We start from the raw sequence: 14,543 nt of genomic DNA, 5'->3' as shown, positions 1-14,543 counted from the left end.
ACTAAGACAAAATATGGTTCTGTTGCCGGGACTGAGATTTGCATAAGGGATGTTTGATGTTGTGCCACTGGAATCCAACAAAGAAGGAAATTGAAGAGTGGTTGGACAAGAAAATTCATGAGTTTACGACACAGGAAAACAGAACTTTGCAAGTATCTAAGGAAAAGTGGTTGGAGCGCTATGTGTATATAGAAATCCATGAGATTTTCTTTGCATCCTTTCCTTCTTAGCTATATGAGTGGATTGTGAAGTTAGCCCATAGCCAGGGAAGATGTAGGCTCGACAATCCAATAGTGTGGACTCCAGAATTAGTGCGCAGACTAGAAGCATCAGAAGATAAGATCACGTGAGTTGTGGACCATTGGATCGACCGGATAATAGGGGGATTTATCACTGAGTTTGTGTTAGACACGACTATGAGCTATAACAAGGCAAAATGACGCTTTCTCAAAGGACCACGAGGTAAGTATATTAAATCTTTGAATACTTGGATTAAGATGTTATTGTGTGAAAAAAGGGTCATGTGAATACATTAATGTTTGGGAATATGCGAAGCAGAAAGATCTACAGGAGTAGCAAAGCATTAGAAAACAATCCGTTAATTTCACTCTTATGAGAGAGCGAGGAAGCGTTTGCTACGGTCTCTTCGAGAAGCACGATTAGTTTGATAAGGTAGTGCATTCCGTAGTTACCACCTCCACCCACACTTCCACCCACTTCACCTCCCTCACCTCGATCTCCACCTACTCCACCTCCACCACCTCCACAGTTCAGTATGGTGAGCGCAATCAAACTACAAGTATTGAGAGGAGTTGGGAATGAAGATCTGAACAAATTCTGGTTCGTGGTAAGAGTAGTATGTGAAGCACAAGGTGTCACAGACGATAGTATTAAGAAGGCTACATTTGTGAGTGTGGTGCAGGATCGCACATTAACATGGTATATCAAGCACTCTAACGACCACCCAAATGCAGGGATAGTGGAGATCCAGAATGCACTGAACAGAGAATTTAGTAGGCGAAAGTCAGAAACACAATCAATCATCAGGTTTAAATAAATCATGATGCTCCTAGGCGAGACTACCTGGGATCTAGATCAACAGCTAAAGAGTACGAACTGTGAAGCCAATATGACATTATTAGATGGACAACATCGTGCATGGTTTTTAGCATCTATGACACCACACTTGAGGACGACGCTGTCACAATAGAGACTTTCAACCTAGGCCGAATCGAGGGAGTTCAACAAATCCACGCACAACTACAGAATCTGTGTTTGGAAATGCAAAGTTTGAAGCAGGATAGGGAACCACGGCTAGAGGCACACGAGGAAGTATGGTGCATAGAATGCAAAGGCCAGGGCCACGACAAGGATCACTATCCAGTGTTCACAAACTACTTGGTAGGAGGAGGGCCAATGCAATTAAGACTAGAGGCACAAGTAGGGCTGAGTGCGACACTCACTTTATGGTGCACGATCCGTCAGATAGGACAGAAACACATGACGGATAATTTTCATTTGTTGTAGAAATATACATAGACACCCCAGCAATTGTTTTGTAATTTCTGCAGGTCAGTAGGCCACGACGAGTGCACTTGGCATAGTTACAAGCTAATGATGGATCAGACCCCTGCCTATAGGATGCAGACCAAAACATGAGCCCCTGACCTAGATGCGGGGATGGCGCGTGCTAGATTTCATGGGCGAGGTCGAGGACGAGGTGGAATGGAACTAGGAAAGGGTCGCAGACAATTAATTTGTTATAATTGTGGAGGACCATGGCACTGTGCCTGCGATTGTACCAACCCGACGATGATATCCTGTTTGTATTGTGCTTAGTTTGATAATGAAACAATAGACTGTCCTATGTTGTTCACAAGGATGTGCAAAAAAGGGGTATTCCAGCCTCCCCCAACTCAGAATATACAAATTATGAGGTCTGAACCGCGCGAAGGACCCGAATGTAAACATGATGCTCACAAGCAGTACGACCATGGGAGAGGATACAGGAAAGCAGGTAGAGGAAAGTACGTGGATTCGCAAGGCTCTTGCAAAGGAACCTAAGTTTGACTTAGAATGCGCAAAGGAGACATTCATGGAAGCTAAGAAGAGCTTCATGGAGGCCTCCACTTCCTGCAGTAAGGATCAACTAGAGCCAGGAATGGATCCTTCAATGCTCACTACCTTTCTGGAGACATGCATGAAACTATTGCATGACAACAAGGAAGTTAAAGGACTACAGAAGCTGATCACTAGGTGTGTGGGGTTAGGAGAACCGCGCGTAGTCTGAAAATTGGGGAAGCATGCATTCCGCACTAGAAGGGAAATGAGGTTGACTGCACATATTGGTGAGTATGAAATGGATCAGGTAATCCTAGATCTAGGTTCAAACGTGAATGTATTATTGAAGCAAACATGGGAATGCATGGGCATGCCCGCATTACAATGGTCCCCTATTCAATTATGAATGGCAAACCAACAGAAGCTTTCTCCCAAGGGGAGGTTGCACGGAGCAACAATTGATATTGAAGGCGTGAGAACGTAGGGAGATTTTGAAGTAATAGAGATTGTCGATGATAGAAATCCCTATCCCATACTGTTAGGAATAGACTCCACCGATATGAATGGAGTCATCAACCTGAAGAAGCGCAAAATGATCTTCGAGAAAAAGTCACTACGCTTAGCAGTCCCACTGGACCGAGCCAAAGGAGCGCACTACACTGAACCAGTGCGTGACAATGATAATGATGATGATATTGATTGTATTTATAAGATAACTATGCGAGACTAGGATTGGGTGAATCTGACTACATATGGGAGGATCTTGTGGGACCGTGAAAGCTCCTGCACTTCGAATTCAGAAAAAGAAGTAGAGTGATGGAAGAATCGGTTACACAAAGCGACGATGCTAAATTGCAACATGATGGTTAGATCACTACGTTGTGTGACAACAGTGCCAAGAGAGTTGCCGACATATGATGGATTAACAGCGGTGGATGAATTCCTAACAAAATTTGAAAGTGCAGTACCAGACCAGCATCGGTTCGATGCGTTGAAGTGGGCACTGTGCATAACACCCGCATGATGGTGGGGTACACTTCAAGGAAATTTTGAGCATTGGCACAGATTTAGAAGGATGATGCGCCTACGGTTTGGAATCCCCTAGCTTCGAACAAGAGTCAATTAGCAAGGACAGAGCTACTTGTGTGCCCACCTGTCGTGATGGGTATAGACAGGTGTTATGCAGCCCGCACAAGCACACCCCAAACTCATGATAAAAAATTAGAACAGGACGCAACAGCAAGAAAGGCGATGCGCACCACAAACGTTCCATGTGGAGGCATTCAATAAGGTGTGCAGAGTACTGAACAAGGTTCACTAGGCGAGAAGAACTGATTGGGACCTGCGTGTGCCAACAGTTTGATGGGACTATAGGACCATGTGCAAAAACCTGAGCACGGAGAGAATTCCAAAGCTAAGGAGTAGAGTCGAGACCATAATTTTGGAGGAAAGGAATCCTCATGCAATATCTCCCACAGGCAAGGACTAGGATGAAGGAATTATGTAGCTACGTGAGGGCAAACATATACGGATTGAGGAAGCCATTCAACGAGGGAACCTTCGACTTCACGAAAAAGATCGGGTACGATTGAGGAAGAAAAGCATGTTAATGGACACTGAGACCAAAAAACTAGAAAACAAAATCACACAAGCAAGTCTAGTCGATAAACTAAGAATGACAAAACAAGATACAGACCGCCATACTATTGCATTAGAAGATTGTCGCCAAGAATTTGTGACTTTGCTACCATAGTTGCGACTGCACCTTACCAAACTGTTATAGAAATATTTGGGCACTACAACCCCAATAACATATGTCCATAAACCAAGGGCTTCTAAGTCCCTAAAAGTTTCATACCCTAAAGGAGCAGGGTCAGGTGATTACATCATCTCCCAGAAGTTTTCCATGAAAAACCACTCAGAACTGGTCAAAGCAGGACCATACAGACTGCCTAGTGCAAAAGGTGCGATGCATCCCACCTACCCCATGCAAAAAGTGTGATGCATACTGGAAATCCCTTCTATAGGGTGCGATGAGCGAGAGTAGACAAATGGCACAAGCAGTTTGCTAGGTGGAAACCCAGAGAATCTTCTAGAAACTGCTCTTTTGACACTTGCCTCTCTGAGTTGGCCCAGGGATGAGTAAGAGATCTAAAATCTCCATGTGGAACTAAGAACTATCAGAGAGATGACACTAATCAAAATCCCAGAAGCTGACTCACCCCCCTGCAAATATCTATAAATGGATCCCTCATCCAAGAGATCCAAAGGTTGGAATTAGGTAATTTGCAAGGAGGTGCTCCTAGTTTCTCTTTGAAGACATTGTTGGGTGATCTTGCTTTGTGTGAGGTGAAGAGCGGTTTCAAGCTGGGAGGATGGCACTGGGTCAGACCAAGTGGTTGTAATCCTCTCTTCTATGACTTTTACTAATAAATTTGTTTGAGTTTTCCTCCATATTCTTGTGTATCTCTAAATATTGTGTTGATATATGCATTTGTATGGTCAATATATATCTGATCCTATATTGTTTACACTGAAAGATCTCTATGCTTTGATGGTATTATGCTGCTGTAAATCTACAGGTGCTCTTTGAAGCGAGACAAGTAAGGAAATAGTGGCGAGATTCTGTCAAAGGGGAAAGAAAACAAGCAAGGAGCCAAGTAGAAGACTGAGGTTGGTACTCTCTGGTTCTTTCTCATGTCTCTCTCGTAAAGGAAAAACAAGTGACTTTAATTTGTTTGTTTCTAAGATAGCTACCCGTCTTAGTGGGACTAGTAGCTCTGAATAGACACTAGATTTCCCAATAAAATGTGGTGACTCCACTGGGGAGCAATTAGTTTGATTGCTTGTCTCTATTTGTTTGATTCATAAACCACGGACGGAGCCTGAAGTCAAGCCAACTAGCCTTCGAATTGCATTTTCTATGCAAGTGCAAAGTAGATCAACACTGCTTCAGTCAATCTCCGAGTTTCTTTATGAACTGAACAATTGACTTGTAAACATCCTAAGTGCCCTAGAGGTAGCTTGGGTAACCTCATTAGATCAGCCCTATACTTTTTAGTTACTGACTATCATTTGCTCGGCCTAAATCCCTAGTATTAACTGCAAACTATGACCAAAAACCAAGTTAAAGTCTCGTTCCTTGACCATCGCACCCTCTCCTTTAGGAAATCTAGATGCATCACACCTCCCGTGTGTAGTAGGTGGGATGCATCCCTGTTTCCCTGTGTTACAGGTGTGATGATCAGACAAGACTAGATCTGCCTCTAGATTTTGGTTTTTTCTTCACTCTCTTCAGTTTTATTCAAGAGTTTTGTTGTTTGTGATCAGTAGACGAGCTTTCATTCCCCGGTTCACACATCGCTAATAGTAAAATTTCATCCTTAACAGGTCTTTTTGTGCAAGGAATGTCTCATCAATCTCCAGTCCATCCGCCTGACAAGCGTGAGTGATTCGGTGGTGAAGACTGAAACCCAGGGGCATGCACCCTGGTCTGCTTCGGCAGGGAAACTTCAAGTATAGGGTAGGTTTCCACAGAGGATATATGACTGGTCTGACACACCCATCCATTTAGGAAAATGGGATTAGATCAGAATAAGATACTTCTCTTAGAAGGTAGGCCTCTCTCGATAGAACAAATGTTTTGTCTGCAAATTGAAGGGTAACCTGGAAAGGTAGGCCTTTCCTGATAGAACAAGCGTTTTGTCTGCAAATTGAGGGGTAACCTGAGAAACTCTACTTCTCTATACCTAGGGGCATGCAAATTTTTTGCGTGAAAGTGAAAAGTGACCATTTATTTTCTTAGTTTGTAGGTTCTTAACCCTTTAAACTCGTAGGATTGGTCATTCCTGGCTTACATAATAAAAGGAGTCGGAGCATAATTTCGAATGGTGCAAGCTCCCTAAAAAATGAACTTATCGATGAGACATCCTTATTATACAACTGGAATGAGCAGTTTTACGCAAAGTTCAAGCTCGTTAAAAATTAAACCTAGCAATGAGAATATGTTCCACTAGAGTTTAAGCTCATTAACAAATGAACCCATCTCCGCTAAATAACCATTGTGAATGCATTATCATCAGCTTTTGAGCCTCAGTCGTGTTCTTACCATCACCTCCACTTTGTTGTTGCTGATCATTCGCCTCCATTTGATTGTTTACCCCTTTTTAGGAACAACTGCGATGAGTGATCCTATTAGCCACCTTTTTACACTGTCGTGATTGGAAAGTTCCAAACCCTACCTGGAACTAGCTGCTATCTAAAAACATCACTCGTTCCTCAAAAAACGAGTCTCCTTTAAGCTCTTTTCATCTGACTCGTAAAATATGAATAGATTGCCAAACGATTGGCCTCTCCAGCTCGTTAAAGGGATTAGAAGTGTTATCCCTCCTTTAGATTTTAATCTTTTTGGACTTGAGGGATTATTACACAAAATGATCGAGCGTTTGTCTTGTTCAGCTTGTTAAAACTATCAAAAGTTCATCCCTTTCGCATTGTTTTATACTTTTTCGGACTTAAGGGATTATGTTACAAAAAAGGGATATTGGAGTCTTCTTTCCATCTCTTTTCAGACTCTCTAAAATTGAAAAGAACTGAGTTATCCTTGTCATTAAACTCGTTAAAACAATAGCGACAAACTTTTCCATTCAGACAAGAGCAAGTTTCACTGTCGCTAGGCTCTTTAAAACATAGTGACGTGTTTGCCCGAAGGGAAAATTATAGAACAAGCATATGTTATCCTCCTCAAGCTTGACAAAAATAAAGAGGTACTGGTTAGAAATGACTGAGGAAAATTGGGAAGAAAACTTGAATAAACTTTATTGGTAGCAGGTCACTCTTGAACATGACACTTTCACTCCATCACCATGATTGAGTCGGGTTGGGTTATTCCGTTCATCAATCATATCACCATTGGTCCACCGTACCATCCACTTTTGGGGCTAACGCTACCAATCCATTTCAGTGTCACCGATATGTTCAAGAGAAGTCACTCAGAGAATTCACCTACCCAACTTGTGTCTTATCCACTACAATACCTTCACGCTTCATTCTTTCATGACCGCCACCTTGAACCTTGTATCATTAGATCGTTTTCACCTCTACAAAGATTTGCTCCGTTCCATGTCGTAGATGTGGGATCCATTAATACCCTCCTATGACGGTCCACTTCTTGTTGACATCAGCTCATTATCCAAGAAGCCAACCTAGGGACAACCCTTCCAGTACTTTGAAGCTTGCATGCCTCAATGGCAAGTTTCTCACTTCCGGTGACAGGTTTACACTAATGGCCTTCGACCGAAAGATTTTGTGTGGTGTTCGACATCAACTCATGTATTCACACCACGTGAATTGTACTACAGTACCTTGAGGGTCATCATCATCATCGGTGATTCCTCTCGCGTCTGTTAACAGCTTACATCATTGGCTGGTAATCAGGCGATGTCCTTCCATGTTCGACATCAGAACATCTTTTCACATGGATCGACTTGTACTTTCGGGCGAAGATTGAACGAGTTTTGAAGACCCTGGATCTAGTTTCATCCATCCGGGCTGCGATATAATCAGGAAAATAAAGACATCAAATGTACATCATTGCTGCACAGATAATCATCCAAACTAAGGGATGATGGCTCTACCAGAATCATCAGTCTGCACACAGACGGTTATCTTTCCTATATACATGAAAATGAATTTATCAAGCTGAGCATGGGAATGCCTACCTCAGCTAGTTCATGAAATATTATGAGGATAATGTATTATATTGTATCTTATTACAGGTCACCTTCCAGTGCGAAAAACCTCAGTTCCTCATTATAAAGCATTTCACCCGACATCAAAAGATTTACGACCTCATGCTTTAGGGGGCAACTGTTATAGAAATATTTGGGTAATACAACCCTAATAACATATGTCCATAAATCAAGGGCTTCTAAGTCCCTAAAAGTGTTGTTTCATACCCTAAAGGAGCAAAGTCAGCTGATTACATCATCTCCTAGAAGTTTTCCATGAAAAACCACTCAGAATTGGTCAAAGTAGGACCATACAGACTGCCCAGTGCAAAAGGTGCGATGCATCTCATCTACCCCATGCAAAAAGTGCGATGCATACTGGAAAGCCCTTCTATAGGGTGTGATGAGCGAGAGAAGACAAATGGCACAAGCAGTTTGCTAGGTGGAAACCCAGAGAATCTTCTAGAAACTACTCATTTGACACTTGCCTCTCTGAGTTCGCCCAAGGATGAGTAAGAGATCTAAAATCTCCATGTGGAACTAAGAACTATCAGAGAGATGACACTAATTAAAATCCCAGAAGCTGACTCACCCCCCTACAAATATCTATAAATGGATCCCTCATCCAAGAGATCCAAAGGTTGGAATTGGGTAATTTTCAAAGAGGTGTTGTTGGTTTCTCTTTGAAGACATTGTTGGGTGATCTTACTTTGTGTGAGGTGAAGAGGGGTTTCAAGCTGGGAGGATGGCGCTGGGTCATACCAAGTGGTTGTAATCCTCTCTTCTACAACTTTTACTAATAAAGTTGTTTGAGTTCTCCTCCATATTCTTGTGTATCTCTAAATATTGTGTTGATATATGCATTTGTATGGTCAATATATATTTGATCCTATATTGTTTATAGTGAAATATCTCTATGCTTTGATGGTATTATGTTGCTGTGAATCTATAGGTTCTCTTTGAAGCGGGACAAGTAAGGAAACAATGGTGAGATTCTGTCAAAGGGGAAAGGAAACAAGCAAGGATCCAAGCGAAAGACTGAGGTTGGTACTCTCTACTTCTTTCTCATCTCTCTCTCATAAAGGAAAAACAAGTGACTTTAATATGTTTGTTTCTAAGATAGCTACCCGTCTTAGTGGGACTAGAAGCTCTGAATAAACACTAGATTTCCCAATAACAAAAACAAGGTAACCATGGGAGCATATAGCATAAGGAAGAACGCACGATGCTGACTGTCGCGAGGGTAATTGAGGAGTGCCCACGGACTAGGCTGGAAGGTGAAGTGAAGTGTCGCATAGGTAGTGCGACCACCTGACTAGCCATAGGGAGCATAGTCTCAGTGCTCGCAGCAGTTGAAAGAAAGCGTGGGACTATAAAAAAGTCTATGGAGGAGTTGTGCGATAAGGAGGTTGCGCGTAGGATCAACATGTCACAAGGGTCGCGCCTGTGCAAAAGGGGTTGCGCTGCCGTGCGGGTAGGCTGGGAAGTGACTGTTGGTGTCACTGTTCATGACAAGATGTCCAATTTAAGACAAAGAGGAGTGGGCCATGGGAAATTAAGACACGAATTAAGAGCTAGATTTGGGACGATCTGCCGCCAAGAATGCATTAATGACTCAGAAATGGGGGGAATAGTCAAATTCAAATTCAAAAGACGCTATAAAACTACCAAGGCTGGCCATGAGACAACACTTGCTTGTTTGAGATTTGAGCTGTTGTAAAGAGCACAGAGTGTTGAGTGCCAAGAAGTGTTTGAGCCCCCAAAGTCGCAAACAAATAGAGACAGCTCAAACAAGATGACAACTACCAGGAGAGGTGTGGGCTTTGTCAAGTACCATCGAGAAAGCTGCGTAGAGCCCTAGGCGCCGGTAGGGGATGCGCCGAAAATCCCGAAATCATCTTGGATGTCGAGGCCCAAGAAGGGCAAGAAGACAGCGGTACCAATCCACATGTCCCCACAAAATCTGCGGTTTGGTAAACATTCCATGGAGGAAAAGGGAAAGGTTGTCAACCTTGAGACAGACGAAGAGGAGGAGGACCTGCAGGCCCTCGTAGATGAGATAGAGGTAGATGAAGAGATGATAGAAGACATCCAACCAATGTGCACTACAACATAACTACCTGAATACTTTTCCCCATAGAAAGGGAAAGTTAAGGTACCCAAGGATCTAGATGCCACTAATAGCGCACTCCAAACCCCGCTCCTCCCAGATGGAGTTCTGTTTGAAGGCTCAGCCCTGGGCTGAGTGCCAACAATGAAATTTGAAGACTGGGACCTCGTAGATGGTGAAAATTTCCCACATTTACAAACTGAGAACCTCATGAAACAAAGTAAGGTAGGGTCCGTTACAACACTAGAACTGCAGAAATGGCTGCCCAGTGTGGAGAAGGTTGGGCTACTCCACCTACTATGGATTCCACATTTTCACCACGCATCGATTACGATCTTTGTCATCAGGAAACTGCTTTTCCTAGTACACGATGGGTACTTGTGGCTGGAGGAGCCCATTCCCATCATGGTGGAGCTTGTCCACAGGATTTCTTAGCTTCCTTGTAAGGGAAAGGACTTCATGGAGATAGCTGGAAAAAGCAGAGATTTGGCACTTGCAGAGGCCATGAAAAATAAGTATAAATTGGAAAAGAAGAAGAGAGGCTATGTCATAAGTAGCATTAAAGACAAAGGGTTATGCATAGCCACCCAAATTATGTCTAGAAAGGTGATGAGAAAATGATGCAGCGACGAGGTACCAGTGCTTGTGGTTGCATTGGCCGAACAGTGCACTGAGGGGCCTAGTTCAACTTGGCTAAGTTCCTTTGTGAGGAGTTTTTGACCAATTCTAAGGAAGCTTAGGAGCAGGGAAAGACCTTCCACTATGCGTCGTTGCTCTTGTCCATCTTACTGGTGATAAGGGAACTACCGAAGAACAGTCAGTTTCCTCATATTGAACAGGACTTGCTGGAGGCTGCCAAATATGCGTCGCTTTGGGCTATGAAGGATGCCACATGGATCTGCGAGACTAAGATCTTCTGGGTGCTCATGGAGGCAAGCATTTGGATGTGGATTAATAGACGATTGTGCCTATCCCCCACAGTGTACAATAGTCTGTGAAGCTTTGCAGACTTCAAGGCGGACATGCACAATATGTATATTAAGGCACGTAAGGATCCGATGTAGAACTAGACCAAACTTCCTTTCATTGCAATTGATGATGCCATTTTCGCCGTGCTCGACTCATGGCCTCCTAAGTGGCAAGCCCTAGATCTGGTGAAGCATGATAAGATAGTGGTACAAAAATAGAAGGATGCCACCAAGCTCCTGGCTCAACAGAAGCGCAAGGAGCAGTTAGCCGTGGAGGTAAGGGTTGTCTGCAAGGCAGCAAAGGCTGTTGCAGAGCAGACCAAGGCTGCCGAAAAAGTAGCAACAACACAGGCAATAAGGGCCACCACGACGCGGGAAGAAGGAGGCTCAGACTTGACCATGGGATAGGGAACAGAGGGCACAGTGGAAGGCATGGACCTAAGCATGACACCTACACAACTGAAATGGCCATGTGGTATGGAACGAGTAGGCCCACGGAGGAAGACCAAGGCTTCCAAACTGGATAGTGAACCTAGTACACTGATAGAGGGTGACCTCTACAACATCGTTGACATAGTTCGCGAGGTCACCAGGGAAGCACTATAGCAAGTGATGATGGAGTAGCAGAATGTGTTGGGGGCCCTCAGGGCCCAACTGTAGGAACTTTAGGTGTGGCCCCCATAGGAGGGAATGGTAGTCGCCTATGGTGTCGTAGGCACATTGGCAATGGAGCAGTTGCTGCAGGCCAAAATGACTAATAGCATCGTGCTGCCGGAAGGAGCACTAACAGTGGAAAGCATGGAGGACAGAGCCGCGGTGAGCTAGATCAAGGGACTTGGCCTAAACTTTGTTGCCCTTCCATGGGATACATTATACCAGCCACTAGATAGAGCGACAGCAGAACCCTACGCTAGGGAAGGACGTGCAATATAGATGCTTAGCGAATAGAGAATCAACATCGAGCAGCTTAGTCTACAATGTGATGAAGTGATGGCACAGAATCAACAGCTAGAGAAAATGGTAGAGGAAGCATGTCACCGCATTCCAGAGCTAGAAATTGTGATAGACCTCCCAGTTGGACTGCAAATTCACAAATTGGCTAGTGGATTCTACGAGTTAAAGGAGGAAGCAACGAGGATACAGCTGGACCTCAACCTTCAGATTGTTGAACTACGATTAAAGGCGTATTCATCCATGCCATTGGAAGTTAGGGAACAGCGCGCTAGCGCTATCTAAAAAGGGATGGAGGAAATACGACAGGCAGTGAAAAACTATACTACTATGTTGGAAGAATCCTTCGTGGTCCTCACTTCCTTACAGCAGGACCCCACCATACAGTGCCTGGAAATAGAGGCGCGGGAGCTTCAAGTGCAATATGACAGTGTGCGTGGAATGACGCAGATAGTTGTCTTGACCCAATGGCTGGCGAAGCTACAACAGGCGAAGGTGTTGAAGGAACAGGTGGATGCCGCACGACAGAAAGAGGCAGTACTTAAAGTGCATGTCCAACCTTGGATTGATGAGGCCTTCCTCATCACTACTGATATCGAAGGAAAGCTCACATAGATGAAGGTGATGCATGCCTTAAGATAGTGATTTTCCCCTGATAGTGACCATTCAGTCGAAAGAGTAGAGCAGATCTAGTAGAAGGCAGAACAGTGTGTTGTGGTCCTTCGTGCAGCACAGGCACTGTTGGAGGGGCTCCATGCCAACATCACCTCACTAGTAGAGTGACTCGAGACAAGTCATGATGATTGTGTTGGGGGCCTATTGGCCATGGGATCCCCTGCAACATGTTTTTGGGGCTCAAAGCCCAAGTTTTGGTCAATTATATTGTACAACTCTGCGAATTGTGGGCGCGGAGCGCAAAGTCTAGGATGAGTCATAGGGTTATCTACCATAAAAAATTATAATTTAATGTAAAGCTGTGTCATCCTACACATGGTCTACGGACCATGGGATTGTATAAATAGAGTGAGGCTCTAAGTGTAAAAAAAAGGACGGATAGATAGAATAGGAAAGGCATGGTTCGGGGTTAGAGTTGGGTCTGATGTGTACTAGGTCATAGTAGTAGGAAAAGGCTCTATAGCTGAGTGCACGGAGCCCTAGAAGAGTCCGCAGCTGAGTGCACGGACCCCTGCAGCTGAGTGCATGGACCCCTGTAGCTGAGTGCATGGACCCCTGCAGCTGAGTGCGCAAGGCAAAGTCAAGTCTGTACTTGGGATTGAAAGTTAATAGAAAGAAATTTACTCTGTGCATCTGTTCTTGAATCCGTATTTTGATGTTATGCATTACTTTTACTCTATTTATTTACTGCGTGCAATTGATAAATACTTGTATGAATGCTTATATATGAAAATAATCTAAGGAATCAACTAATAAAGCCTAATTAAGGAAGACTTGGGTAAATAACATGGGTCACACTACGGCTAGAACTGCGCGAAGACGGTATCGCAGGGAGCGGGGTGCCCACTGAGGCACATAGCACAGTAAGTATGAAGGTTAGACTGCATACCAATCACCTCCTGTTAGACATCCCCAGGGTGCGAAAACCTGGTTCTAGCACCCTCCCATACTACTTCAAGTGAGACCTCAGTCCACGCTCCACGGACTGTTGCCGAAAGGGCCAATAATACCAATATTTTCTTGGATAAATCACTTCTGAACCTGGGTCAGGCCCCACTAAGCCAACAAGGAATCCGGAGGACGATTCCGCTTGGAGCTGGAAGAAGAATACTCAGGTAAATTCTCTCCATGTTATTTATAGCTTACTACAATAAAAGAAATGTTGTCTTGTTTATGAAAATAACTTTGTTTATGCATCAAATCATGCTATAATTCATGTATGAATGTTATTTTGATGTATAAATGATCATTAGTTTATATGATATAAAGTTAAATTTCGTGAATATTCTTTACCTCTATAATGCTATGTATGTTCGAATTGAATGATTTTCAGGTCTGAAGAACATCGAGAGTTACAGAGGGTCTAAACCTTGCGGGACCTACTCGAACGATGGAAATCCAGGTACGGTCACTCTTGCATAGTTTGTTTATATAAGAATTTTGCTTGAGTTGTATGAGTGTTTCTTGTTGCAGTCTGCTTCTACTTTTTTGGGGTTCTAACCCAAAGCCCTAGGGTACTTATTCTCATAACACAATTGGTGACTCCGTTGGGGATAACAATCTTATTATTCCTAGCTTGGGTTGTTCAGTGTCAATCAAGGCTTAGTCTTTGGTTTGCTTGCTGTTGCAGTCTTACTTGGTTTAGTAGAGTCTCAGACCTTAAGTCTGATCTTTTGGATCTAGATTTGTTTTTCATTTTTCCTGCAAAGCTTTGTATACGCACTTTAGTCTGTTTACAGTAGCATACACATACTAGTTTCTGTGAATCGAACCCGCGTATACGTGAGTTTCCTTTATAAAAAGTGCGTGTACACGCCTCTTTGCTTGAACACAGTCGCGTATACCATTTTTTGCATTGTTTTTTCAAATCTCTCTGCCTAGAAAGATTTGTTGCCTAGTCTGCTTACGCTCTGAGTGGTCAATTTTTGTCTACAGAATTTCATTATTTTGCAAGCTTATTGTTTTGACGTCTCTTCCTCATTGAAAATATTTTGGCCTAGGTTTACTTTTGAGTGAGTTTTTAATTGGTGTTTTGGAACACAAGACTTC

Source organism: Pinus tabuliformis, chromosome 6 (assembly GCF_031772625.1).
Source record: "Pinus tabuliformis cultivar Carrire ecotype Pingquan chromosome 6, CPIR1, whole genome shotgun sequence".
Taxonomy (NCBI): Eukaryota; Viridiplantae; Streptophyta; class Pinopsida; order Pinales; family Pinaceae; genus Pinus; species Pinus tabuliformis.
This window is presented reverse-complemented; position numbering follows the sequence as displayed.